The 27,669-nt window shown below is 35.1% G+C and overlaps 1 protein-coding gene across 1 annotated transcript in view; it reads left to right on the top strand.

The window, feature by feature from the left end:
* The window catches only part of LOC128993476 (ecdysone-induced protein 74EF), a 372,841-nt gene that overhangs the window by 997 nt on the left and 344,175 nt on the right, over positions 1-27,669 (top strand). The gene's annotated exons all lie outside the window — the stretch shown is intronic.

Raw genomic sequence — 27,669 nt, 5'->3', positions numbered from 1 at the left:
GAGTAGAAATGAGCCTTGATAGTTCTTATAACAGTCCAATTTTTCTACAGAGATTAGGCTACATAGTTTTGTATTAATTGAGTCGGAGATGTTTGAAAAAAAAAAAAAGTTTTTTCGTCCCAATAATTAGAAACAAGTTGTAGGCTTTAAGTGGAGTTAATTATCTTATAGAGAGAAAATTCTTATCGTCTGAGAAACTTATATTTTTAGTTAGACGGGGAAACTAAACACCTGGAGTTTAGACGTACATTCATGTTTCATACATTGACGATGAACGAGAAAATAAATTACTAAACTCAAATAATCTGAACACAAAAAGTTAAAACTTTCAACAAATCTGAATGCTTGCTCCAATTATTTTTAATCCATCTACTGTATCACATTAACTAAGATGCAAGTGAAATAGGTACCGTTTAGTGATGGAACTGTTTTAATCCGTAATTAAGTTACATTAGACGTAACATCAGTTCTAGTGAGGTATCCATGAATGATTGAGTGGAGAGTAGTGATTTGTTGAGATTGGTGGGGGGCGGGGGAGGGGGTCGATTGTTGACCCTGCCGGGGTGACTGGCCGCACTGATAACAGATAACGCACTGATAACGCAGTAAAACAGCTGATAACACGCCCATGACACTGAAACACATGGTTACGTGTTTAGTAATCTTTTATTGGTGGTTGCATCGCCCAAGTGTCAATGGATGTTGCAACAATGAATAAGAGTCTATGGATGGTTTATGTTTATTTGTTTGCTAGAGGGGTGAAATGGTACAGTGTTACCACTACCACTTAGACTGCCGACTCTCTAAATTTACTCCCGCTACCTAAGTGTATTCATTAACTTAAATAAACCTTTGAAAATTATTGTACTATACAAATCGACTAATAATTAACGAATTAAGTTTAATAAAGCCAAATCAAAACTAAATCATCAGTTTCGGTAATAAACTTTACGCAACTGTATTTTAAAGAAGTTGGATTGCTGTGATTCAAATATTTATTTTCATTTTAGGGTTCTGGAGGTGGGTTATATACCCCTCATCCCCCCTGTAGTTACACCACTGCTTCCAGTTTCCGATAGGATAACATTTTGTATTTAGATGAACACGTAGTGAGATATTTCTGAAACAATATTGGTTTCTCTGTACTCGTTTTTTAGCTACAGCCACGCTTGAATTCTCTGTTTATGATTTCGACCAGAGGAACAAAATAAAATCATTTGTGTGTAAGTTGCCGCCACATGGCACGGCCAACTGGGTGGGATGCTTATTTGGCGCGGGCCGCCCTGCGATAAAACAATAATTGGAACTATTTACAGCTAATAACCAGTTGTAAACTTGTAAACCCGAAGGTCACTGACCGATAACACGTCCCCCTTGTTATCACTGTCTTGTAGCGTTGCTGGTCCGTGCACTGCCCGTCCCCGTCTGTAGGCTACATTTGAACTTGAACCGCTGTGGAAGAGGGCGCTAAGAAATAAACTGACTACAGTGAACGCGTAAAGTTAATTAATTCTAAAAATAAATTAGTTCTCAACGTACATGTGTTGCATTGAGAAATAATTGTTAAAAATATTGCGTGTTTACGTTTGATAAGTAGGCGTACTTATTTCGGAAATATCATCACTGTAGGCCTATTCCAAAATTTAGAAAATACCATCACTGTACTCCAAAACGTTTAAAATATCCAAGGATATAAGCAATAAGTTTTTGGAGGATTGCCATTGAAAGGTTCGCCATATACACGAGACAGATCAATTGCAACGATACTATGCAAATCTTAGGAAAGAAACGGCTTGCCTTGATTATACAAATAGATACATTTTTGTGTGCTAAATTATTGAATGTAATCGTATAATAACCATCAATTTTAAAGTAGGCTTACTTCACAAACAGCACCACGCCCTCCTGAAATGTTGTCTCCTAAACATTTTTATATACATATTTAAAACCGTTATAAAGAGTTTAGGATGTAAAAAAGTAAAAATTAACGAGTTTCTTAACTGAAAAAAATTAAAACCACGTACTGTAAATTTTACACTGTGCAGTGTGTCTGTCCCAGAACAGCATATCGTTCAACCTACAGTACCTAAATAAACGTTATAAAACTCAATTTTAGACTAAAGCATATTATATTTTATTAACTAAGATGTCAGTTGACACTACTGTAAATTGCAGTAGAAGATGCAGTGTGCAGTGACAGCGCGTGCAGATGTAGAATCAAACCAGCATCTAGCCAACAATGTGTCTTCCCAGCTATTTGGCAGACTATCTCGCTGCACTGACCCACACTGGCTGCTAAATGCTAACACCAACGTACAGAGGCAAAATGTCCGTATGTGTTCATGCAACAATCACTTCACCACAGTATGTTTACAGCAGTGGCAGTGGCAACTAAACACGGAGCGGTCAGTAGCGGGGCGACGACCTCCTACAATGGAATTCATCATACACCACAGTATCACACTTCCGTATTCGATCTTCCGAGATTTTCCCATTTAGTTATCACCATCAATGACTTACCTCGTCGGTCATCTAATGACACGTTGAGTATCATCTGTTAAGTTTCCACCAAAAATATTTAATTGTCTTTGTGTTTGTAAGATTTGTACACGTCGCCTACTGCATATTGAAATGTGTTTGGGAACACTGATAATTCGCTACGAAATGGGCGATTGGGCACAGACAAGAAAAGTAATCTTACTTTTCACCACACTATGATGTTTTTGGCTGTATTACATACGTTAATTGGTGGCTGAAAGTTACGTTTTGCTGGCCATGCCAGCTGTCGCCAATTTGGGGACCGAGCAGGTTTTTACAGGCCGGGGCCGCAAAATCAGCTGTCCGCTTACTTACTTAAAACATGAATGCGTTTTAAATACACAATCAAAATCCATAGCATTGCAATATAGAATTGTGTTATTATCACCGTTGCCTAGCAACTATTTATTTTTATTTTTGCAAATTCCTCAAATTATTTCTTCACATAACCTTAAAGTTGTAGTTGTGTTGACGATCAGTGTGCATTATTATTGTGGTGAATAGTCGTAATAGGGTATAGTGTGGTGAAAAATAGCGTTCGTACCACGGACCGAAATGGTTTTGCAGCTCTCGATCGATTTAAGTTCTCGACTTCGTCTCGAACTTAAAAACTATCTCGAGCCGGCAAAACCTCATTTTCGGCCCTAGGTACGAAATATACTATTTCGTTTTCAGCCGGTTTACAAAACGTTTATTGGAGGCCGAAAGCTACGTATTGCTGACCATGCCAGCTGTCATCGTCATTTGGGGACCGAGCAGGTTTACAAATCTAGGGCCGAAAATCAGTAGCCCGCTTACTTTCGCATATATACACAATCAGATCCATAGCGTTGCAATAGAATTGTTTTATTGTCACCGCTGTCTAGCAACTGTTTATTATTATTTTTGCTGATTCCTCAAAAATTATTTGTTCACATAACCTCAAAGTTGTAGTTGTGTTTACTAGTGTGCATTAGAATTAGGGTATAGTGTGGATCGTTTTAAGAGCCGGCAAAAACTCATTTTCAGCCCTCTGTACGAAATATACTATTTGTCTCATGATTCTCTTGTCTGCGGGCTTGGGGCTGAAACGCGTACTGGTTTATAAACCAGGTTGTAGTATAGATAAAAATGTTCTTAAGCGGTTTGTCATCTCTTTAATGTTTACCCGTTCAATGAAGCATTTTAATATGTTCACAGGCTGAGAACAGTTATACAATTTGTTTTCATATCTGGTCTATACGGAGGCCGTTTTGTTGTTTACTTATTCTTCATTTTTATCTCACGAACTTAAAACCTGCTTGATCCAAAATAATCTATTTGTCAACCTGTTGCTTGACCTCTGTTATTGCAAAGTAAAGCGTAGTCGACATCAGCGCACTCAAAGGTTACCAACATGAAATACATCAAAACAGAGCTCAGAATTTACAATCAAACTGGCAGTACAGATAAAAGTAAATGATGTACCTCAGTGGTTGAAATTTACTTTTTACATTACAGTACTGTAGTGACGTAATCTGAGGAATTACATTAACCGTAAATGTAGCAGTCTGAAATTGTATAAAACGTGCAGGTCTATATGCTAAGTTATGGCTATTCCTGGTCGTTTTCATCATCAGCTGTTCTTTGTACAGTACTATTATCCATGTTGCGTGTATTACCCCGTTGCAAAGCACGACTCAACATACTTGTGGTGTTATCTATTTTTATATCTTGTAACTAGCTGGCCCGACAGACGTCGTCCTGTCCTTATTGTGGTTTTATGTCAAATGCTTGTTCATTTTCAAGATCCTGGTTGAAGTTCGTTCGCTACGCTCACTCACCTTTAGGTTGGAGCGTAGTAGTTATATATCGATGGTTGGAGCTTGTTCGCAGCGCTCACGTGCCTTCAGGATAGCTCGTTCGCTACGCTAACTCGCCTCCAGGTTGAAGTTAGTTCGCTACAATCACTTACCTTTTTGGTTGCAAATTAGCTGTTAAAAAAAAATAATCGTGCTGCACCCTGTTGGTAAACTTATTATTTTTTTAATGCTATTGAACATCACAGAATCAAATTGCTTAGTTGAACCAGCTGTTAAGGTTCTTTAATTCCATTGAAATATGTGTACTCATAAGGTTAACATGGGAAACTCCAGAGCCACTGGGGCGGAGCCCTTTTGACGGATCTGCACCAAACTTCACACAAACCATCCTTGAATAATGCTTAATAATGCCTGAAAGTTTCATTACAATCTGTCGAGCGGTTTCGGAGTCCATAAAGGACAAACAAACATATATACATAAAAACATACATACAACAATGACATACAAACAAGCATACATTGGATTTTATATATATAGATTTATTTATGTATATTCACTTCGCGCAACCAACTAGAACCAACCAAAACAAATTGCTGTTTACTGTGAGATATATTTAACACGTGCCCTGCTTTCAGCTTTGGTTGATTATGGCCGTGTTTATCTTTTGTCATACTGGACCATTCTCTGAGTTTACTAACTCATCGAAACATAAATTGAACACGTTTCGTTTATGGTTACCTTAATAAACTCCTAAAATAGTTTTTTTTTCATTTTTGAAATTTTTACGAACAAATGTCGCCGCTAGTTGCAGCATTTATTTCGCTAATACAGTTATAAATTTATAATCAAAATACTGCCATAGATTAAACATAGTCTATGGGTTTAGTTAAAATTCGTCTAAAGTAAATTTACAATTTGATACAAGTTGATCATTAACACGAATAATGTCAATTACGACACGATGATGTCAAGATGATGTCTGGCAAAATCAGCGGACGAGTTTTAATGACGAAAAAATGTACAGCTGACGTCATTGACTCCAACTAAACCTTTTTAGAAATAACAATGACCAAGGCCTGCAACACTAATGTATCTAATAGTATATTTCGTACCTAGGGCCGAAAATGAGGTTTTGCCGGCTCGAGATAGTTTTTAAGTTCGAGACGAAGTCGAGAACTTAAATCGATCGAGAGCTGCAAAACCATTTCGGTCCATGGTATGAACGCTATTTTTCACCACACTATACCCTATTACCACTATTCACCACTATAATAATGCACACTGATAGTCAACACAACTACAACTTTAAGGTTATGTGAAGAAATATTTTGAGGAATCAGCAAAAATAAAATAAATAGTTGCTAGGCAACGGTGACAATAACACAATTCTATTGCAATGCTATGGATTTTGATTGTGTATTTAAAATGCATTCATGTTTTAAGTAAGTAAGCGGACAGCTGATTTTGCGGCCCCGGCCTGTAAAAACCTGCTCGGTCCCCAAATTACGATGACAGCTGGCATGGCCAGCAAAACGTAACTTTTAGCCACCAATTAACGTATGTAATACACCCAAAAACATCATAGTGTGGTGAAAAACATTTTATCTTTAGTAAGAAAATAAATAATCAAACATTACGAAATACAACTCTACTAAAACGCCTTACCAGTATGCAATAGCCGCACGACAAGTCTGCCTCTGAATTGCCGCGTTGGGTCGAAGGCACCGCCAAGCCGTGCCAATTATTCAATTTTAAACCAAGGCCGTTCAATTTGTAAAACCAATATGCAGCTGTTTGAGCAGATGACACGTATATTTTGGCTGATCGTCTCTCTTGCAGATATACGGCAGTCATAGCTGTCAGTTCAGGGTCTTCTCGCTCTGGAAATAGTTTTGTGGAGATAGAGGACAAAGACGGATATCGTGAATCATTGTTTTTGCGCCCTTTCTGATTTGTTCAACGAAGTAGTGATCTGTTTTGGTTTGGGAAAAATCTATTGCTCCTAAAAATATGCGTCTGCCATTGATTTCAAATAAGTGCAACAATTCTGATCTTGTAAAATATGAAGCCTATTTTTATGTTTTGTGTTGGTGACTTTTGAGTGCACTAATGTCGACTAATTTTGAAATAAAATTAAACGAAAATTAAATAAAATAAAAAATGATTTATTTTATCATGGAAAATAAGGGCCACATTGCCCTCTCTTACACTTAACCTGTTTATAAAAATCTAAACATATACTGTACAATACACATAGGCCTACTATAATTTAATTTCTAACTTTATGCCAGATTTTACGTTGTGTGCTTTACCACGATAAAAAACCAAAAATCGGGTTATTGGTTGTAATAAGTCAATAAATAATTTTAAAAACATTAAAACTTTTATTTGGTTGGAATAGTTTTTAAATTTGCAAATTCACAAACGAATAGTAAAAAGCTTTACTACTTCTAAATAAACCGGATGAAAATTAACCTTAAAATTGTATCTGCAATTTATCTAAAAGGAAGCAAATCTATAATTTGATATTTGATTTGATTAAACATGATATCTTAAAGATTGTACTGACTTGGCTAATGCAAGTTATTGTTAGTTTGGCCCAATAAATGACTTATTATTGTTAGTTTGGCCCAATAAATGACTTATTATTAATCACTTCTATACATCAGTTGAAGGCGATACTGGGATGTGCTTCTCTTCTGTAGAGGTGGATGTATTGTTTACTGTTATACTGTTGTTATACTGTAATAACCTTTCAACATTTACTAACTATCTATTTGTAAACCACTGCTTGTCATTTAGCTGAAGAGTAAAGCAGTTGCAATGTAATTTACCAATAAACACGTCAGAAACAATTCAATCGACCAGCTCGAAAACAGAAGCTACAACGGTTATATAGATTTCTTATATTATTTAAAATAACTAAATTATAATGCGTTGTATCTTACTTATGCTAGGCTACTAAATGAGATCTATTGACAGGACCAGCATATTTTATTTATTAGGTATAGGAATGGGAATACAGTTACAAGTTCAAATTAATTTTAAAAATTACCTGTATAATCGAGAACAGTGGGAAACAACATGAATGATTAATCAAATAATCCCTTATTAATTTTCTAAAGACTAAACAGACTGAAGAATTTGGAAGGAATAATTCTTTACCTATTTTCAGATTCATTCATATCAAATCACTTTCACTTTATTCAACAGCAAAATATATACAAGAAATACATTCGTCAGACTAAAAAAAAAAAACTTTCCCACGAATGGACCACAACCTTTGGTAATCAGAATGAAAACATACATTTTGCCTGTACAAAATACTTTATACATCCTTACACAGTATATATTTGGCCGATTTTGCGAATTGAATGCTTCATAAATCGGTAAAAGCAGACGATCGGCGTGGTTCCCCAGACATTTAGCACAGCTGGTTTGTGCGGACCTGAAACGCTTTCTGTTTCGTTTTGAGGGAAAGTGAAACCAACACTTTCTATAGCGATGTGATATTCGTCTGGCGGAATTTGGGAGAAAACGAAGACGTTTGGCCAACTAGAGTCCTGGCTAGTTGGCTAGTTGGAGGGGGTGACTCAAATTTGAAAACATAAAACCACATCTACTGTTTAATCTGTGATACAACATAGCCTACTGTTTCTTGTGGAGCAGTTTTGACGCTTTAAACATAAATTGGTGTATTTTGATAAAATATTTAATTTTTTTGAACCACCAAAATAGTGAATGAATAATTTATTCCATTAAATTGGCTACATACAATACAAATGTTAACAATTTTTACTTTAACTGTATACTAGTGTACCTGTTGCGAAGTATAACAGGCCTTATTTTAAACGAATAACAGTTATAGTTTCTGATGACTTAAAAGATTAGACTCAAAAATTGTGGAAATACTCAAGATGTACATACATAACAAACCGATATAATCAACATTTTTCTTGTAAATATCTTATCATTTTTCAAAATCTGATCTTTGTTTTTAGTGATTTCTACAAATAGCCTTACTCATAGCCGCATTAGGTTGTCCATAAACACGATTATAAATATAAAAATACCCCCGCCGCGGCAAACCTGCCGTCTAAGCGAATTTCCAGTTGCCTGAATTGATTTTCAATAAATCTATTTTTATAACATTAGGATTGACGAGTACCTAGGTTTGCTGCTACAAGGAAACTAAAAAAGTGTGTTTTTAAGTAAAATAATTATAGCTTTGTATAAAATCTATTAATTTGCCAAGTTTGGTCAAATTATATCCAAAAACTAGCACCATAAAATCACCCGTTAAACCCCGTTCCCATGGTCCGATCATGCTGGTTCACGAACTCATTCAAGTTTATCCCGCCTTACACCTTCAAACCAAATTTTATCAAAATCAGACAAAAATTACTTAAGTTATGTATACATATATACAAATGTGAACGGATGGTGTTTTTGGCCTCTGGGGACATCAAAATGAAAAAGTAAATCGGTCCCGAGCCTAGGTCTTACCATGAGACCTACGGTAATAGCTACTTCCCTATAGGGAAATTCGCTAAAAAACATTAATTCTATTTCTTCTTGATGAAATGAGGGAATAAAATACATAAAATACTTTATTAATAATTGATGTAAAAAGGAAAGATATTAAAACATTAACACTTCAAACTGTGAACATGTTAGGACAACATAATAATCTAATCAAGCAGCTGATATTAAAAGACACATTAAAAAGATATTTGATTATACTGTATAGCACTAAGCAAAGCAGTACTATATAAAATCCTCAACATTCCCCCTTAATCAAACATCTTTTTTTTATTTAATCTGAGTCTTTAAGTCCCAAGTCTGTCACAAAGTTATTAAATTTTTCACGTGACAATGATTTGGTTAAAATATCAGCCGTCATATTTTCAGTTGGCAAATACTTAATTTAAATGCACTTCTTAACCATATTCTTGACCTTTAGCAACAAGACGTGCTTTGAACTTCTCACGATCACCATCTACATTTTTATTAGTTTTATAAACCCACTTGCGTTTAACCACATTTTCATTCTTCGGACGATCAACTAACTCCCAAACATTGTTCTTAATTAGAGAATTATACTCTTTGTCCATGTTATTCATCCATTCTTCTTTGAAATTGTTTTCAATTGCCTTATTGAAAGTTTGTGGTTCTGCGAAAACATCAACAGCTTGATATGAAACAAAGTCGTTCATCCATAATGGTTTTCTGCGATCACGTTCAGGTCTTTTATCTCCAATCAAAGAATTTCCTTCTTCCAAAACTTGCTGTTCTAGATAAGTATTTTCATTTACTGAAACTCCCTGTTCACTTTCACTGTTAGAATGAACAAGATTTTCTTCGTTGTCAACACATGTTATATCATTGTTTGGTTCTTCCACAAGTTCAGTTGTGCTACTGTTTATAACAGTGTATTCAACTTGTTGACTTTCATTTTTCAGGTCATCTTTCACATCAGAGGAATGACATTGGTCTTCTACAAAAAGTACATCACATGCTTTTATAATAGAATAAGGTTTCTTAGGATCAATTAGTCTGTAGCCTTTGGAATGTTCACAATACCCAACCATAATACAAGGCTTTGCTTTTGTGTCAAGTTTCTTTCCGTAACATTTGGGAATATGAACATAAGCTTTACAGCCAAAAACCCGTAAGTGACTTAGATCAACCTTTGAACCAGTCCAAACTTCCTCTGGTGTTGCATTCTTTAAAGCTGCTGTAGGACTACGATTCTTCAAATAGATAGCTGTGTTTATAGCTTCTCCCCAATATCGTTTTCCTAAACCTGAATCTTGAAGTAAACATCTTGTCTTTTCAACTAGTGTTCGGTTAACACGTTCACTTACACCATTTTGCTCTGGAGTGTGGGGTATAGTGGTCTCATGAATAATGCCATTTAAACGTAGAAAATCTGCAAATTGTTTGTTAACATACTCACCCTTGCCATTATCAGTTCTCAAGCGCTTAATTTTAAAGCCAGTTTGATTTTCTACTTCCATTTTGAAGTCTTTGAACTTACTTAAAACCTCATTTTTGTGTTTAAGTAAATAACCAAAAGTTTTTCTTGAGAGATCATCGGTGAATGTTAAAAGATAAAGAGATCCACCCCAACTTTTAACTGACATAGGTCCACATAAGTCTGAATGAATTAGCTCAAGTAATGAAGTAGCTCTGATACTTTGACCTTTAGGAAAAGATTTTCTTGTTATCTTACCTTCAATACATGCAGTACAAGTATTCTCCTTTTCTGATTTTGAATAATTTACTCCATTAACTAAACCATTTCTTAGTAAATCCATTCCTTTATGACTTAGATGACCTAATCTACGGTGCCACGTACCTTTGGTTGCAACTGTAAGAGCAGCTGATGAATTATATTCTTTGAATTTAGAGTGACCATTCAACTCTGTTGGCTCAATTAAATTTAGTTTATATACACCACCGTCATTCACAGCAGAAATGTCACTATTTCCCTCTATTCGACAGTCATTTTCTGAATAAATTCTGCACGAATCTTTGTCAAAAACTACTATTTTTCCTTTTTCTGTAATTTTATTTACAGACAACAAATTAGTAGTAAGTTCTGGTATGTATAAAACATCCTTAACAGTAACTTTATTAGAATTTTCTATATAAAGTTCAATATCACCAACACAATTACTTGTAAGTTTTGCATTATTGGCCACCAAAACTTCCTTCTTTTCAAACTTACCATTTTTCACCATTTGATTACTCATATGAGTTGTACAACCTGAATCAATTACCCAATCATTATGATCAACTTTGGATTCATAAGATTTTATATTTTCAGTATGGAAAACAGTTGTAAGCAACAGATTGTCATTTTCTTTGTGTTTCCCAACATAATTTGCCTTAGATCTGTGCTGAGAATTATTGCCAAGATTAGGACAGTTAGGCTTAATATGTCCAGGTTGATTACAAAGATGACAAATAATTTTCTTCTGCGGTCTAAACTTACCTTTTGAATCTTTCAACTTCTCAATTTTCTTGGCATAAGAATGTTTAATTGCCAAAGCTGGTTCACTTCCAGTTGAAGTATTTTCAGACCTCCTAAAATCCTCTTGTAAGAGACGAGTCTTAACAAACTCACTTGAGACAGTTGTTTGAGTAACTTCAATACCCATAATAAGCGGTTCATATTCTGAAGGTAAACCACCCAGAAGTAGCATTGCAACTTCTTCATCACCAACAATGTGATTTATGTCAGCTAACTGTTGAACTAAGGACAAAGTTCCATTTACATAGTCTGCCATTGTGCTAAAATCTTCCAATTTAGTTCTAAGTAAACGTCTTAAAAGACTAAGTCTTCTAACCAAACTTTTGTTTTCAAAAGCATTCTGGAGATTATTCCAAGCTTCTTTAGCAGTGTTAGCATTCCTAACATAAGGATAACAAGTAGGCAAAACATTAAAACAAATTTTTGCAAGAGCCTTTTGATCTCTGTTTTTATCTTTAATTTCAGTATCATCAGATACACAATCCCAAAGTCCATCAATTATTAATGCCAGTTTGATTTTCAATTCCTTGCCTTGGTGGTGTTCTATGACTTTCCTATGTTTCCATAGTTTGTAAATCGGTTCTTTCAATGATTACTAAGAAATGCAGCAGTGTTAATTCACTTTTCTTTTTAGTATATCAATTTAACCAGGCTCTCTCGCTTTTTTACATTGTAATATTTACGGCAACCCAAATTCAAATAGTAAATATTTCATTTCAACCAAGTCAGTAAATGTTTGTAGCAAACTGAAAATTAACAAACTTATTGACTGTTTACAATTAACATATGTTCTTCTTCTCACTTTCTGACAACAGCTGGAGTTGCATAAAAATTTGTGTTTCCCATGATTGTTCTTATGATTCCCACGATTCGTTTATCTTATGGAGAAATACGCAACTTTAAAGGGCCTCACTCTAATTATTTCCATCAAAAGAAAGTTTCCTGCACAACTTCACGTTACGCTTTTTCCAATGACACCAAACTCTACATGTCAATCGGTTCAGTAGTTTCGGAGGAGTAATTGTCACAAAAAACACGAATACTAGAAAAATACAAAAAACCTGCTTGCGTATTAAATAAGTATATAGGTACTATATAGTGTTTTTTAACTACTGTAGCAGTCCTCTAACAAACTGGAAGAACAACTTATGTAAATTATAAGGTCTTTTATTCCCCTATTATCCGTCATAGTCATACTGTAATATAATTCCAAGCCAATTATATCTAAATGTTGCTATCGATATAGAGAAGTTTTCTGATTACGATTCACTAAACAAACTTAGATAACATATGTGAGCTTATCTTAAATTTATCGAGAGATTTCATAGCCCAGTAAACCTTTGATGACGTAGTTAATGCAAGAAAAACTATACAGGGTGAGTTTTAAATGAGTTCCCCCCTACTTTTTTCTACATTTCTTAAGATATCAACTCCGGACCACGTCAGATCATTGTAGAGTAGTAGGTACTTCATTTTGACTGGGTACTGTATAAATTTTTGACCGCCATCTTGGATACGCCATATTGGATACAAAGTTTTTTTCGAATGTAAAGGTAGGGTTGTGACCCATCGTTGTAAACTACTTTATTATGCTGAATACGATGCTGCAATTCGTTTTTAAAAATCTTGATCCTTTCTAATGTTATGAGAACTTTTTATAACATTATTTTTAGCCCATTTTAACATTGTGCATTTAGAAACTAAGAACATAATTGCAAAATAGCGCTAGATAAAGATAAGAATACACCACATAATATACATAAATCTTTATCTGGCACTATTTTGCGATTATGTTCTTAGTTTCTAAATGCACAATGTTAAAATGGGCTAAAAATAATGTCATAAAAAGTTCTCATAACTTTAGAATGGGTCAAGATTTTTTAAAACGGATTGCAGCATCGTATTCAGCATAAAAAAGTAGATTAAAACGATGGGTCACAACCCTAACTTTACATTTGAAAAAAAAACTTTGTATCCAATATGGTGGATCCAAGATGGCGGCCAAAAATGTATACCCAGTAAAAATGAAGTAGGCCTACTTACTACTCTACAATGATCTGACGTGGTCCGGAGTTGATATCTTAAGAAATGTAGAAAAAAGTAGGGGGGGGACTCATTTAAAACTCACCCTGTATAATCCACAGAGGTTATGCACGATTGATTTTTACTTCATTCATTACTTATTTTCGTGAGTTTCCCTGAAGGGAAGTAACCATTATATCACCTACTGTTTTATATATCTAACCAACAGTTAAACGCAGTACATTGTCCCTCGTGTTATGCTGAAGGGAATAAATCAATTTCTTCGGATCGTTTTAGAGGTTTTGTTTATGGACTTGGTTATAAAATGTCACATGAATTTATCAATTCTAATCCTTCACTAGGCCTGTAAAGTATTGGCAACACGTATTGTAAACGTGTTACCAATTACCTGTTAATTCATTGTAGTTGAACATTGGACAGACGATTAAATTAATCATTATTTTATGATGGTATAAACTCTAGTTTAGACGTTCTCCACGTTTTACAATACGTGTATTAAGTCAGTTGTCACTTGACGTTGTGGTTTGCATTGCATGTTAAACATTCAAAAGAAGTTGAGTTAGCTGCAACTGGTGGCATAGAGCACAGAGTCTCTGATCCTGATTGTATTACTCGATGCGGTAATATTTAAGCGGCTTTGCATTTGTAGAGCTTACTCGTCCTTGGTCGACCTTGACCTAGCCTATCTCTACATAAGTCCACCCCCTTCCCTCGCCACAAGTATTAACAGATGTTCATAATACAATTGACGTTTAGATACCACAATTGTCTTTATACTTTACATTAGAAATTCCATATTTTGGACCATCAGTATTTTTTCATCCTACTTCCTACTAATATTAGAAGTAAAGTAGTTTGGATGGGTGGATGTTTGTGACAAGTAAACGCGAAAATACTGGTGGGATTTGGCTGAAATTTGATGTGATGATAGCTCACATTCCCGATTAAGATATAGACGCATTCTTATCTAAAAAATAATGTTGGGCTCCACTCCAGTAGCTCTGGAGTTTCCCTTGTTAACCTTATGAGTATTCATATTTAAAATGAATAAAATAATTGTGTCAGCTCTTTCTACTACACAAATTGATTCTATGATATTAAATAGCGTTAAAAAGTTAAGGTTTACTTACCATAAAGGTGCAACACTATTTATTTTTTACATTTATGACAACATCTAATTTGAACCAAATAGAAAGAAAAGCTGTGAAAAATAAGAACCCTAGGGCCGTAAAATTAGCTGTTCATTAACTTAAAACATTAATAAATGTATATTAAATACACAAGCAGTACCGGTATCCATATGCATTGCAATAGATTGTTTTATTGACACGGCTGCCAAGAAACAATTTATTATTGTTTTTGCATATTCCACTAAATATTTCTTCACATAACTTAAAGTTGTAGTTGTGTCAATTGATTGTAAGTGTGCATTTACTTTATATTATATTTTCTCAATATTGTATAATGTGTTGGAAAATAGCGATCCGTAGTAGGCCCGAAAATTAGGTTTTGCCGGTTCGAGGTAGTTTTTTTAAGTCTGAGACGAACCCCACTGCAACTCAAGGGCTACTACGTACGTCCCGACACCTGTATCACACATCTTTCAAGCAGGGCAACAATTAGGTGTTCACTTGATATTAATCAATGACGAAACTAACAATAGTCGGGGGGCAAACTGTATTCCGTGGGATTTTTTGTGAAGGGAATGTGTGACTATGTGGAATCTCTTTATTATATGTCACATAATGGTGTAGTACCGGGTGTTTACCCTCAAATTGCGGGGTTTGGTTTTTATGACGTCGTAAATCCAAGATGGCCGCCATGTGTGACATCTATTCATTAAATTAATAATAACTCTTTTCAGAGTAAAATAATCGAATTTTAATTTACACCATTGAATTCAGCTAAAAAAATCAAACAATTTGGTGTTTTGAATCATTGCTCTATGACCATTGGTTACCGAGATATTGAAGGCGGAAAACACAGAACATTGTCCCCATGTTATCCTTATGGGGAAAAAATAAAATTGTATATCTAGCTTATTACTTAGCATATCTTAATAATAATTGGTATGTGGCTTCATTTAGTAGAGATCTACTTGATTATGGCCTAAAATTCCCCATTTTTACATTTCCGTGGCAGCAAACCTGCATACTAACTTCCAATGTTATTCTTATGGACAATTTTTTGCATGCTTGTTCATGAACATACTTTGAGAAATGATGATGTGTGGCTCCATTTTAATTATTTATTGAAGCATTTGTAATTCGTTGAGTATATACAGGTCTGCTGCTACGGGTAGGTCTGCTATAAACAAATTACAGATATTAGAAAATAAAATAAATTAGACTATAGTTGTGAGGCATATACGTTTTTCGTTTGGAAGATATATTCAAATAAAAACTCTCCCCCATATATTTCTTACGGACGTTTCGTACTTTGAACATTATTAAGATTATTTTTCTTATATCTCCAGTTCCTATTAACGCTTGCAGTTCGTTCTAGTCTTAAGATATTCAGTGATGTATGAGCTTTCATTTGAGCTATTGATCTTTAAATTCGGTTGAGTTAGAGCGTTAGAGTCGAGCTACGAACCCTAACACAATATTAAATTTAACTTATTACAAATCTGTTTATTTTATTTTATTTATTTATTTGTTAACGGTTGCACCATTTTTACATGAATAATACAATAATCTTACATACGGAAGAAGCAGAAAAAAATCACAGGCCAGTACAAAAGTAGTGAAAAAAAAAACTGGAAAACAAGACTTCAATACAAGACATAAAAAGATAAATAACAACTATAAATAACAAACTATAAATAACAAACTATGAATAACAAACTATAAGTAACAACTATAAATAACAAACTATCTGAACAAGTTGACAAAACGAGATATTCGAAAAACAAAACCAGTATAGGAACAATAACAATGATGCAATGCAGTAGCCGAGTGAAACTTCAGTAAAGAGGCAGAACAAACGAAAAACAGATAAAACTTTCAGAAAAATAACAATATGATAAACTCTGTACAAGAACAAGATATAACAATGCAATAACAACAGGATAGACTATATTAACAAAAATAAATAACAATGCAATAAATAGAAAGTTTGGAAATATGCAAAGATTGATGCAGGAGTTCAGCAAAAAAAGAAAAAAAGTTCTGTTGTTATTAAAAGATGTATATCTCGGGTTATTAGTACGTCACTAAGTTCTTCCTGGTCTCAAATTACTTGGTTAATGTTTGATTTTACATTTTATTAATCACTAAATGAAATCTGACTAAGTTATTTTAAAATGAGTCATGAACCATCATTTAACATTAAATTATTTTTATGTCCAAAACTTTCTTTGGTTAAAGACATACAGGGCTGGTGATCAGTGTTACAATTTTTAGACATGGAACCTTTTAGTCTTATATGCTCATCACACATCATTTACTTTGTACCTACACCAAACAAATGTTGTAACCCTGATGACCAGCCCTGTATGTCTTTAATTGCTTTAACCAAAGAAACATTTCTAAATAAAAATAATTATTAATGTTAAATAAAGGCCCATGACTCATTTTCAATTAGTCAGATTTCATTTAGTGATTAATAACATTTTAAACTAGACATTTACTGAGTAATTTAAGACTAGAATGAACCTTTTGCCGTATTAACAAACCGAGATATAAATCTTTTAATAAAAAAGATTTGGAAAAAGTTAAATTTAGTATTGTGTTGTCGTTCATAGCTCAACTCTAACTCGTCCGATTTTAATGATCGATAGCTTAAATAAAAGCCCTTACATCACTGAATACTTTAAGAAGATAACGAATTGCAAGCGATAATGAGAACTGGATATATGAGAAAAATAATCAAAGTACAAAACGTCCGTAAAAAATGTATGGGGGGGGGTTTATTAATAATATCCAATATTTTATATTAATATCCAATATGGTGGATCCAAGACGGCGGGCCAAAAACACCAGCTTGGCCACACTTTCGGACAAAACACCGGGTAGTACACGATTCTGTATGTACCTATCCATCACCACCAATCATACAATCACACGAAATTACATATGACCCAGAACTATAGTCTATTTTATTTTATTTTATACCAATACTTTGTGACATTTTTTATAGCTACAATACCCCTGTAGCAGCTGACCTGTATACTCCACGAATTACAAATGCTTCAATAAATAATTAAAATGGAGCCACACATCATCATTTCTCAAAGTATGTTCATGAACAAGCATGCAAAAAATTGTCCATAAGAATAACATTGGAAGTTAAAAAGTATGCAGGTTTTCTGCCACGGAAATGTAAAAATGGGGGATTTTAGGCCATAATCAAGTAGATTTCTACTAAATGAAGCCACATACCAATTATTATTAAGATATGCTGAGTAATAAGCTAGATATACAATTTTATTTTTTCCCCATAAGGATAACATGGGGACAATGTTCTGTGTTTTCCGCCTTCAATATCTCGGTAATCAATGGTCATAGAGCAATGATTCAAAACAAATTGTTTGATTTTTTAGCTGAATTCAATGGTGTAAATTAAAATTCGATTATTTTACTCTGAAAAGAGTTATTATTAATTTAATGAATAGATGTCACACATGGCGGCCATCTTGGATTTACGACGTCATAAAAACCAAACCCCGCAATTTGAGGGTAAACACCCGGTACTACACCATTATGTGACATATAATAAAGAGATTCCACATAGCCACACATTCCCTTCTCAAAAAATCCCACGGAAGCTGGATATGTGCAGTTTGCTCCTGGACTACAATGGACGTTACGTCATAACACGTTACTTGATATATGTAGTCAGTTCTTATTGTTAAAGTGCACATTTACATCATGGCTACTTCTTTTACTATCTTCTGGACTATGTACCTCAAAGTCCACTACATAACCCCTGTTGGCAGTCTTTGGTTAATATTCATCAATGAGAGGAAGTTCATTGACCCCATCAACTGCCAATGACCAGCAGACAATAGCTCCTCGGTGGCTTTAAAATTTAAAGTCATCTTGAAACTATAATCATTGTAGGATATATTTGATTTAGAGGTTCCTCAAAGTACACTGGTGCTGTGGCGTGATAATAGAAGGAATTTGGCATGAATGGTGTAAAATTTAACCATTTACAGAACCAGGATTCTCTTTAGTTAGGTTCTGTGGAGTTCTTCCTAGCAATGTAAACATAAATTGAACGTAGATTATTTCACTTTAGAATTGTAATCCGTTGGATCAGATTCGTATAATTTTGATGCTATAAACATTGTCTTCACAGAGATTTTACAAAACGAGTATTCTTGACATTTTCTGTTAGGTATTTTATATGGAATAGTAAATTTACGATCCGGTATGTATGTTGTAAGGATTTGGATATCTACAGACAGGTTTATCTTTAATTATTGTTTGGTATTGTAAACCTTTTATTTGGCAACTCATGTAGCCTATGCAATCTTACTTATAAATCATATAAATAACGTTAAATATTTTGTGATTACATAAAAAAAAATTAAATATTTTGAATGATCCATATATAAATCCCAGAGTACCCAAGAACTTTTGAGAAAACTACAAGTCACACCCCATAAACCAAATACTTAAAATGTTCGCCATGACGAGAAACCTTTCGCAAAACTATCCATTATTTAATAAATTGTCTGTAAGGTCGTAATTACTTTCTAAAGGGAACTTTCCATATACCTGATGTTAAAAATGCCACAGCTGTACTTCCACAGGTAATACTTTGTTTCTAGTGGACCTGTTGCTCGAATTCGAGCAATTGCAAAGTATTACAGGCGTTATTTCAAAACGAATAACAGTCATAATTTCCGATGACTTAAAAGAGTCAACTCAAAGATAATATAATCAACCACTCCACTCCAGTTATCGAAACTGAAAACGAACGCTATTGTGTGTATCATGTGTTTACTATGAACAGCTGTAATTAATACAAATTATTCGTCCGTTTAAGTTAACAAAATCTTTTCTTCATAAGAAATTTGGGATTTTGATGGCCTGTGGGGCAAAGCCCGAGGACTTTTATTACAGGAATTGGTGAAAGGGGGCGTCTACACAAACAATACTTCGTTTTGACACAGATTTTGTACATCGAAGTATATATATACTTCGATGAGTTTGTACAAATCCGTCCATTATCAACGGAGGAGTAGTGTTTCGTAGAAATTGATTGTTTGTATTACTGTATTCTGTTTGGTTTATTTCAGCTTTTTAACTTAACCAATCAATAGTTTTATTAATACTTATGAAGTCAAACGGGGTGAAATCCGTGGGTAACAGCTAGTTATGAGTTATGGTATACAGATGCTTTTCAAAGTTTAGGGTGGTTTTTATGTGAGCTGAACAATTTGGCTGTTTATTTTTATTTTTGACATTTTATGCTGTAGGTTGTGGCAACAGTAATGAACAGTTGATTAAAATCTCTTCTACAGTGTGTCCCGTAACTCTCTGGACACATGGATATAGCGTTATTGCCTAGGTCAAAACAAACCCACTACACCTTAGGAACATGGTGAAACAGGCGGAAAACTAGGCACCACAGTCCCATGTTCCTATGGTGAAATGGATTTGTATTGACCTAAGCAATAACGCGATATTCATATGTCCAGAGAGTTGCGGGACACCCTGTATAATGTTAATGAATTACAGTAGATTGTATTGATACGGAACTAACGTACTGAAAAGGCAATATCACTACTGATTCAATGATTTCAATATCACTTGACAGGTCTACTAATATGGCTAACAACATGTAACTTACATTGACAGTGGCATTGACGCGGCGCGCGGCGTGTGGTACTGTCATTGACACACTTTAACTGAAGGATACGCTAGAATCATATCATATTTTATACTGATTTAAGAGTTGTATGATAGAAATAGCTTACTTCCTAATATATTGATTAACCTTATAGATCAGCTTAATACATTTTCAAGGTGTATATGTCAGTGTTTTTGGTGTTCAAAGAGTATTTCTTATTGTCCGGTGCTTAAGGATAGCTGGACTCAGCTTTTCTGGTTATACTCTGCTATTATGAGTGGAGTATAACGTAAAGATCACCCTGTACTTGACCTTTGACCTTTTCGCGTTTCTTCAAGACTCTACCAATGACTTTACTATTTGACGTTAGTAAACATCTCATTGTTAAGACGAACCCTTTCTTATGAGCGTGGTTACAATTAATTGAAATCCACAAATTGATCGCTCTATTTGTACGTAGTAATTTTTAAGCTTGTACAACTAAGAGAAATAAAATGGAAGACATCAACACGCATTATAGAAAATAAATACACGTAAAAAACTGTCTTCAACTGATCTTCAAAGATATAGAAGAAGGAAGATAATCTTTAAGAATGTATGTTTAATCCACTGCGCCATTCCATCATTACGACATCTAGCATTGTAGAATTACTAGAATTACTACGAAAATTCAGTTTTCGTCAAAACAGTAATATTATACGCGTAGGATTAAAGAAAAGAAATATCACTCGTTTATACTATTTAACCCATGGTGATATAGTAAATCTTTATGTTTATCATATGGCAAAGAATAAAGCTGTATAACACTTTTAGGCTACAAGTATACTACATGACTGGAGTTTCCCGAGAAGAACACAGAACACAGGCTATTATTGCACTCATTAGATATGAATAGAAGTAATCGACCGACGATTGTAAATCATCGATAAAACAACCGATACTCTCGATCGTAAACAGTCCCGTGTTTGAGTATGAACAATTTGTTCAAGCAACGACGTCAAGGTGCAAGCAAATAACCTTTGGAGCTAGACAAGAAATATTATTTTGTTAAATTACTATTTTGGGTGAAAAATAAGAAAATACTCATAACGTAGAGAGAACTTTCCCATAAAGATAATAAACATTTGTACGCAGTTATGTTGGAATCGCAAGGCTAAACTTAGTAGTCGTAAACGATTCTTGTAAACTAATTTCACCCAGGTGACAGCAAAGAACAATAGAATATATACCTACAGTACTTTTGAATAAAAAAATATTACATAGACGTTTTTCTTACAACATATTTATATGCCGAACAAAAAATCTTCAGTCTTTAGGCCAGAGCTAAAATCCCGCCAATACTTGATGGGTCTTATCTTTGTGATAACCGGGTAAATGTGGGGCCTTGGGTAAATGCTGCCAGCCCAAATAAAAATACTGTAGCTGTTAAGTGAAATAATGCTGTCCCTTGTGGTTCGGATCCCACTTGAAATGTAGTTCCACAAATCTGCAAAACAAAGAGGCCCATGTTCAAGTCCAACCAATCACCAATCACCCTTGTCACACCCAGGTTCATACATGTACAAAAATAAAATAAAGGCAGGTATTGGATAGATTTCCTCTCCAAAATCCCTACGATAGCATTAAAATAACGGGACTTAGAACAAATATGTCTTCGAATTATTTGTAAGTTTAAACATAACTATCACTTTCAACACATGAGGTTCCTTCATCCCTGTTTTGTCACGTGACTAGGGTGAATGACCGTGTAGTAAATCGTGGTTGTGAATGGAAGTAGGGTTGTTGGGGGTCGCGAGGTGGTTGTAGGGGTTGCGTTGCCTAGCAACGGCGAGAGTCGCGTGACGGTGTTGGTCACCGACCCCTCGGACGTCAACCCCTGTGTTACCTGTGCCTTCCGCAACCCCCGGAGTGTGCCCCAGTCAAGTCACCTGCAGGGACGTCGTTAACAAGTTTATCAGGAAGTTGTGAAACATTGTTGAGGAATAATTACTACCAGAAATTATTTGGGGGGGGGGGGGGTGTTGATTGGAAAATGTTAACGTAGATTGTAGCTTGGGCTGTACCGAAACTGCCACGACGTTTTATGATCATAATCCATACCGAAACTGCCACGCCAATTAGTGAGGATTATAAGGGTGTTTTTGAGAATGCTAGAAACACTGAAACTGCCACGGCGGATTCCTCAGGAAGGGGAGGTTGGTTTGGCAACGTGCAGGGAGAAACGGGAATGAGAATATCCCTCACTCATCACAGTGACGATTTTGAAACACAACACTTTCTACTTTGCTCATAACTTAATTAAATGCTTTTCATGTCGCTACTTTAAAGAGGCCATACTAACATTGTACTTATTTAAATCAAGTATCAATAGAAAAAGTCATTTAACCTCCGATGAAGTCAAAAATAATTAAATAATATGTTCTAAAGGATTAAGATTGCAATGGAATGTAAAATGTTTCTTACTAAATGTATTATATGAATGCTCTTAACCCGTTATAGTGAATTACTGGCGTTAAATAACTCGATAAACACATATTTTATCATTAGATTTGAAGTTTTAAGTTTATAAATATACCAAGGTGTAGGTAGGCATCGTCAAAATTGCACAAGCAGAAACATAATCTAATACAAATAATAGCACAACAGGATACGTGTCCTGAAATATAAATAAAACACAATTGTTGGCGAATTTATTGATTTCATCCTATACTATTCATATTTTGCAAAAAAAAACTTTTTAACGTCGCCGTAGCAGTAAACCCTAGGTATTTGTTAAATCTAATGTTATTTAAATGGGGAATACATATGTCTTGTTTATGGACAATTTTAGTAAGAATCCAATCAAACAAATTGAAATTCACTTAGTGTGCAGGTTTGCTGCGGGCTGCGGTGGAGGTAATGTATTTAGAAATAAGCCGGGAATACCATGAAAACATGCTTTTCAGCAATGAGTTGGAAATACTGCGCGCACTGCGTTCCAATTGTCTTAGGAATTGGCGTCGAAGTATGAGATCCTTTGTGATGACTAGAATACACAGAATTTAGTTCGAGTCTGACCAGATTTTGTTTAGTACGAAATACAAATAAAATACAAGACTAGGCCAAGAAATATACAGATACAATTATACTTGTATACATAAGACGAATAATGTGCAGGTTTATATTAATAATACCAGATAAAACTTCATTATTGATAAGTATACATTTTAGACACGGTTGATAAAAAATAAATCTTAATTAGCCTAGGCTACTTGTAGTGATAATTCAGGGTCACCTAATTCTGCCAACCTAGAAACCGGGAATAGCCATCGATCTCTATTATTATTACAAAAGCACGTGCATTTTAACTATCAGGAAAAAGTCCATGAGTTGTAATTGAATTTAGTAAGAAACCGGGAAATAAAAATGGTGAAATATTTGCCGTAAAACCCACCCAAAAACACAGAGCTTACACGTTTTGCGTAATCGAAAAACGCCATTGCGAGGAACTACTGTAGAAATTACCACGGATATTGCCGCAATATCGATAAATCATCACACACTAAGCCGCAAATGCAAGATGATCATTAATTTTTCGTCGATCGCGAAAAATAGTTACGGGTGTTAAAATAATCGCTGGAGATGAATAAGAATGTTGCCGCAATTGTGAAATCATCACCGGTCATTATCATTGCGGTCGTAGTTTACCATCACAGTTATTTCTGCGTTTTATCGCGAGAAATTATCACGGATTTTGCCACGATCGTAACATACGATCACGGATGTTCGTTAAAGTTTCTTACGACGATTCTCCATTTTTAGGCGTTTCCGTGATCGCAAGTAATAATCTCGGTCGTTTCTATGATCACAGAAAATTGTCACGGATGTTACGCCTGGTGGGAAATCAACACGAATTTGCTTCCCATTTTCTCATGTTTAATTAGAATGGAATGAGACTCGGTGTATGTCTTTGCATATATTTATTTAGTAATATACCTCAATTATAAATTTTTTTATTCACATATACAGGGCTGGGAAAAAGTATGGACATCACCAGTTAACATTAAAATGGGTTACGCCAAGAAAACAAAACTCTGTAGCCTACACGTCTCTATGGCACGCAAGTGAACTTTTTGTTGTATTCAAATTTTGTTCTTAAACCCAAAATGGGTTATTTTGGTGACCCAATCGAGTGACACCTCATATTAATAGGCCATTAGACGAAGAAATATATATCGAAGAAAGAATATCGACAAAAGCTAGAGGTCTCTATCTAAACTCAACCCACTACAGTGGCTGAAGAATGGTTGCCATTTATATTTTTCACCCTGAGAGACCCCAAGTAAAAATATACATCAATATCCCTTGTTAACAATTTTATGAGTTGCAGCATGATAAAAACTGTACCTTTTTATATACGCGTTAAAATCGTTTCAGTTACTGCTACTCGTTGTTATATTTAATCTGTGAAGCATTTTGCTCGATATCCTCACAGAGTTTTTCTCTAGCAAAACCACTTATTAACACCACACTTTGTATAACAAACGGTAGCCGTCTACTAACAACGCCGCACCCCTTCTCTTCGTTTCAAATATCTTATCCTCCATCTAAAGACTATCAATCTGTTAATCTGGTGCCGCTCAAATCTAAAATGTTTACCTCTTGACTGTGAGGCTTTCTGTGAAGAAAGAGAGTGTGAGCTATCAGCAATTACCTTCGAAGTTAGCAAAAAGGAGAAATTACTAGTTGTTGCCGGCTATAGACCACCCTCAGGGCGCAATGAAGTTTTCTTAGAACTCTTGGGTGATTGCTTGAACAAGTTTGAGAAAACTCACACGAAAACTGTAGTATTAGGTGATTTTAACATAGACCTTTCCATTGAAAGCTTCACCAGTCACAGACTTACATCAGAAATGTCATCATATGGATTGTTTAATGTAATCTCATCCTACACAAGAGAAGCATTAGGTTCAAAAAGTCTAATTGACCACATTTTCACTGATCCCCAAACCAAAAGTGAAGTAGTAAAGTCCACATTGTCCGATCACTACGCTGTAATAGCAACCACTAAAATGAAAATGACAATTTCCAATACTGAGGCACAGTTTAAATACGATAGGACCTTTAGTATATCAAATATAAACACATTTAAGATCCTAGTTCAGAGAGAAAAATGGAATGAAGTGTTTAGTGCGCATGGAGTAGATGCGAAGTATGAAGAGTTCAGCTCCCAGCTTCAGTATTACTTTAATGTGGCATTCCCAAAGAAATGCAAAAAAATCAAAAGTAAAGGCAGGGAAAAGATTGTATTTCCAGAAGAACTCTTTAATCTAAAAAACGAATGCTTCGCTCTATACGAGAAAACCAAACACCTCTCCTCTGACCATTTCCTAAAACAGTATTACCTCAGATTAAAATATAAATACCGGGACATGATTCGAATGTATAAGAGCAAATTAATATTGGAAAATATAGAAAATTCTGAAAACAAAAGTAAAACCATCTGGAAGATTATCAATGACAATAGACGAAAGCATGGAAAAGAGTGGAAACCCATCTCTCTGGTAAATAGAGAAGGAGAGGGAGTGAGAGAGCCGGTAAAAGTCTGTGAGGCACTCAATAATCATTTTACCAGTATAGGGGATCATTTATCAAGCGAAGTTAAACATTATTTAATAAAAAACGACACACATAAAGCCCAGTCAATGTTTCTTGCCCCCGTCACAGAGAGTGAAATAAAATGTATTATAAATTCAATGAAAAATAAAACATCGGCAGGACTTGATGAAATCTCTCCTAAAATGCTAAAGACGATTGGCGAATACGTAGCTATACCGTTATGCCACCTAATAAATCATTCGTTTATCGAGGGGACATTTCCATCAGCCCTGAAAGTGGCAAAGGTTATACCGGTTTTTAAGAAAGGAGATGAAACACTTTGCGACAGCTATCGGCCAATCAGTCTGCTTTCTACAATGTCAAAGATTTTCGAAAAAGCTGTTTTGAATAGATTATATGACTTCCTTGAAACTCATAAACTACTTGTCCCTAACCAACATGGCTTCTTATAAAATAAATCAACTACAAGTGCCATCCTTAGCTTGGTAAACAAGATAGTGAAAGACTTGGACAACAGGCAGTATGTAGCAGGCATATTTTTTGACCTAAGCAAGGCATTCGACATGGTCAACCATGACTTACTTTTAAAAAGAATGTGTGACTTGGGAGTCAGGGGAGTGGCACTAGATTGGTTTGCTTCATATTTAGGAGGAAGGCAACAGTTGGTTTCCATATCTAATGTTGATGGAGCTGGTTATCTGAGACAAAGTGCTTCTCAAAAATCCTTGATCAAGAGAGGAGTGCCCCAAGGGTCCGTCCTGGGGCCAACACTGTTCCTTATTTTCATTAACAGCCTTCCTAAGTGTGTCAGCTCGTCAACGACTTGCCTATTTGCCGATGATACGTCCCTTACCCTTTCCAGTCCATCTATGGAATCATTGGAGCTAATGGCATTTCTAGAATCGAACAGTCTTCTGCAATGGTGCTATGAAAACCAGCTGATTTTGAACGCGGAAAAAACTCAAATGTTAAACTTCCACATGTCTAATAGGTCTTCGTCAGCAAACAGCTGTGGCCTTAATGTTCTTCTAGAAGATAAAGTAGTGACCTCGTCCCAGAGTGTAAAGTTTCTTGGTGTGATACTGGACGAAAATCTGAAATTTCATCATCATATTAAAAGTGTAACCAGTAAAGTTTCCACCGGGATTTTTGTTCTACGAACTCTGAAACAAAAGGCTGGTAATGAGGTGCTTCTGTCCGCATACTATGGCATAGTTTTCCCATATCTATCATATGCTGTATCCGTCTGGGGAAGTGAAAACCAAAGAACTTTGCTATTGTTTCGTTTCCAAAAAAAGGCCCTAAGAGTAATCTTCTCCCTTTCAAAAAAACAATCGTGTAGAGAAATCTTTAGGCAGTACAACATTCTAACATTTCCTTCTTTGTACATATTGGAGACACTGTCGTTAGTTAAAAAGAATCTTGACATGTTTGATGTTGCTTCCTGTCACAGTTATTCACTCCGAAATACTCACAACATTCCCATACCCAAACACTCCACTTCATTCTTTCAACATCATTTCCAGTACAACGCTACACAGCTGTACAACAGCCTCCCTCTGGCGTTGAAGACCGAGCAGGATCAACAGACTTTTAAGAGGGCGGTGAAGAGATTGCTCTTAAATAAAGTATTTTACAGTGTCCGGGATTTTTTGGCTGGTAGTCACAACTTGTAAATAGTCTTAAACATTTTAAATACCTAAGAAGTTGTGTATTTTAGTTTTACTCCAGTTCATTTTAGTTTATTTTGACATAGCTAACACTAATTGTAATTGGTTGATTTGGCTAAATAAATGACTTATGACTTATGACTTATCAACTAATAACACACCAACACCCTTACTACTAACTCTCTGAAGGATGGC

This window comes from Macrosteles quadrilineatus, unplaced genomic scaffold (assembly GCF_028750875.1).
Source record: "Macrosteles quadrilineatus isolate MER2022 unplaced genomic scaffold, UCM_ALF_1.0 Scaffold_4__1_contigs__length_99947679, whole genome shotgun sequence".
In the NCBI taxonomy this organism is placed as follows: Eukaryota; Metazoa; Arthropoda; class Insecta; order Hemiptera; family Cicadellidae; genus Macrosteles; species Macrosteles quadrilineatus.
Note: the sequence above shows the minus strand (reverse complement) of the source record. Positions and strands in the feature narration are given on the sequence as shown.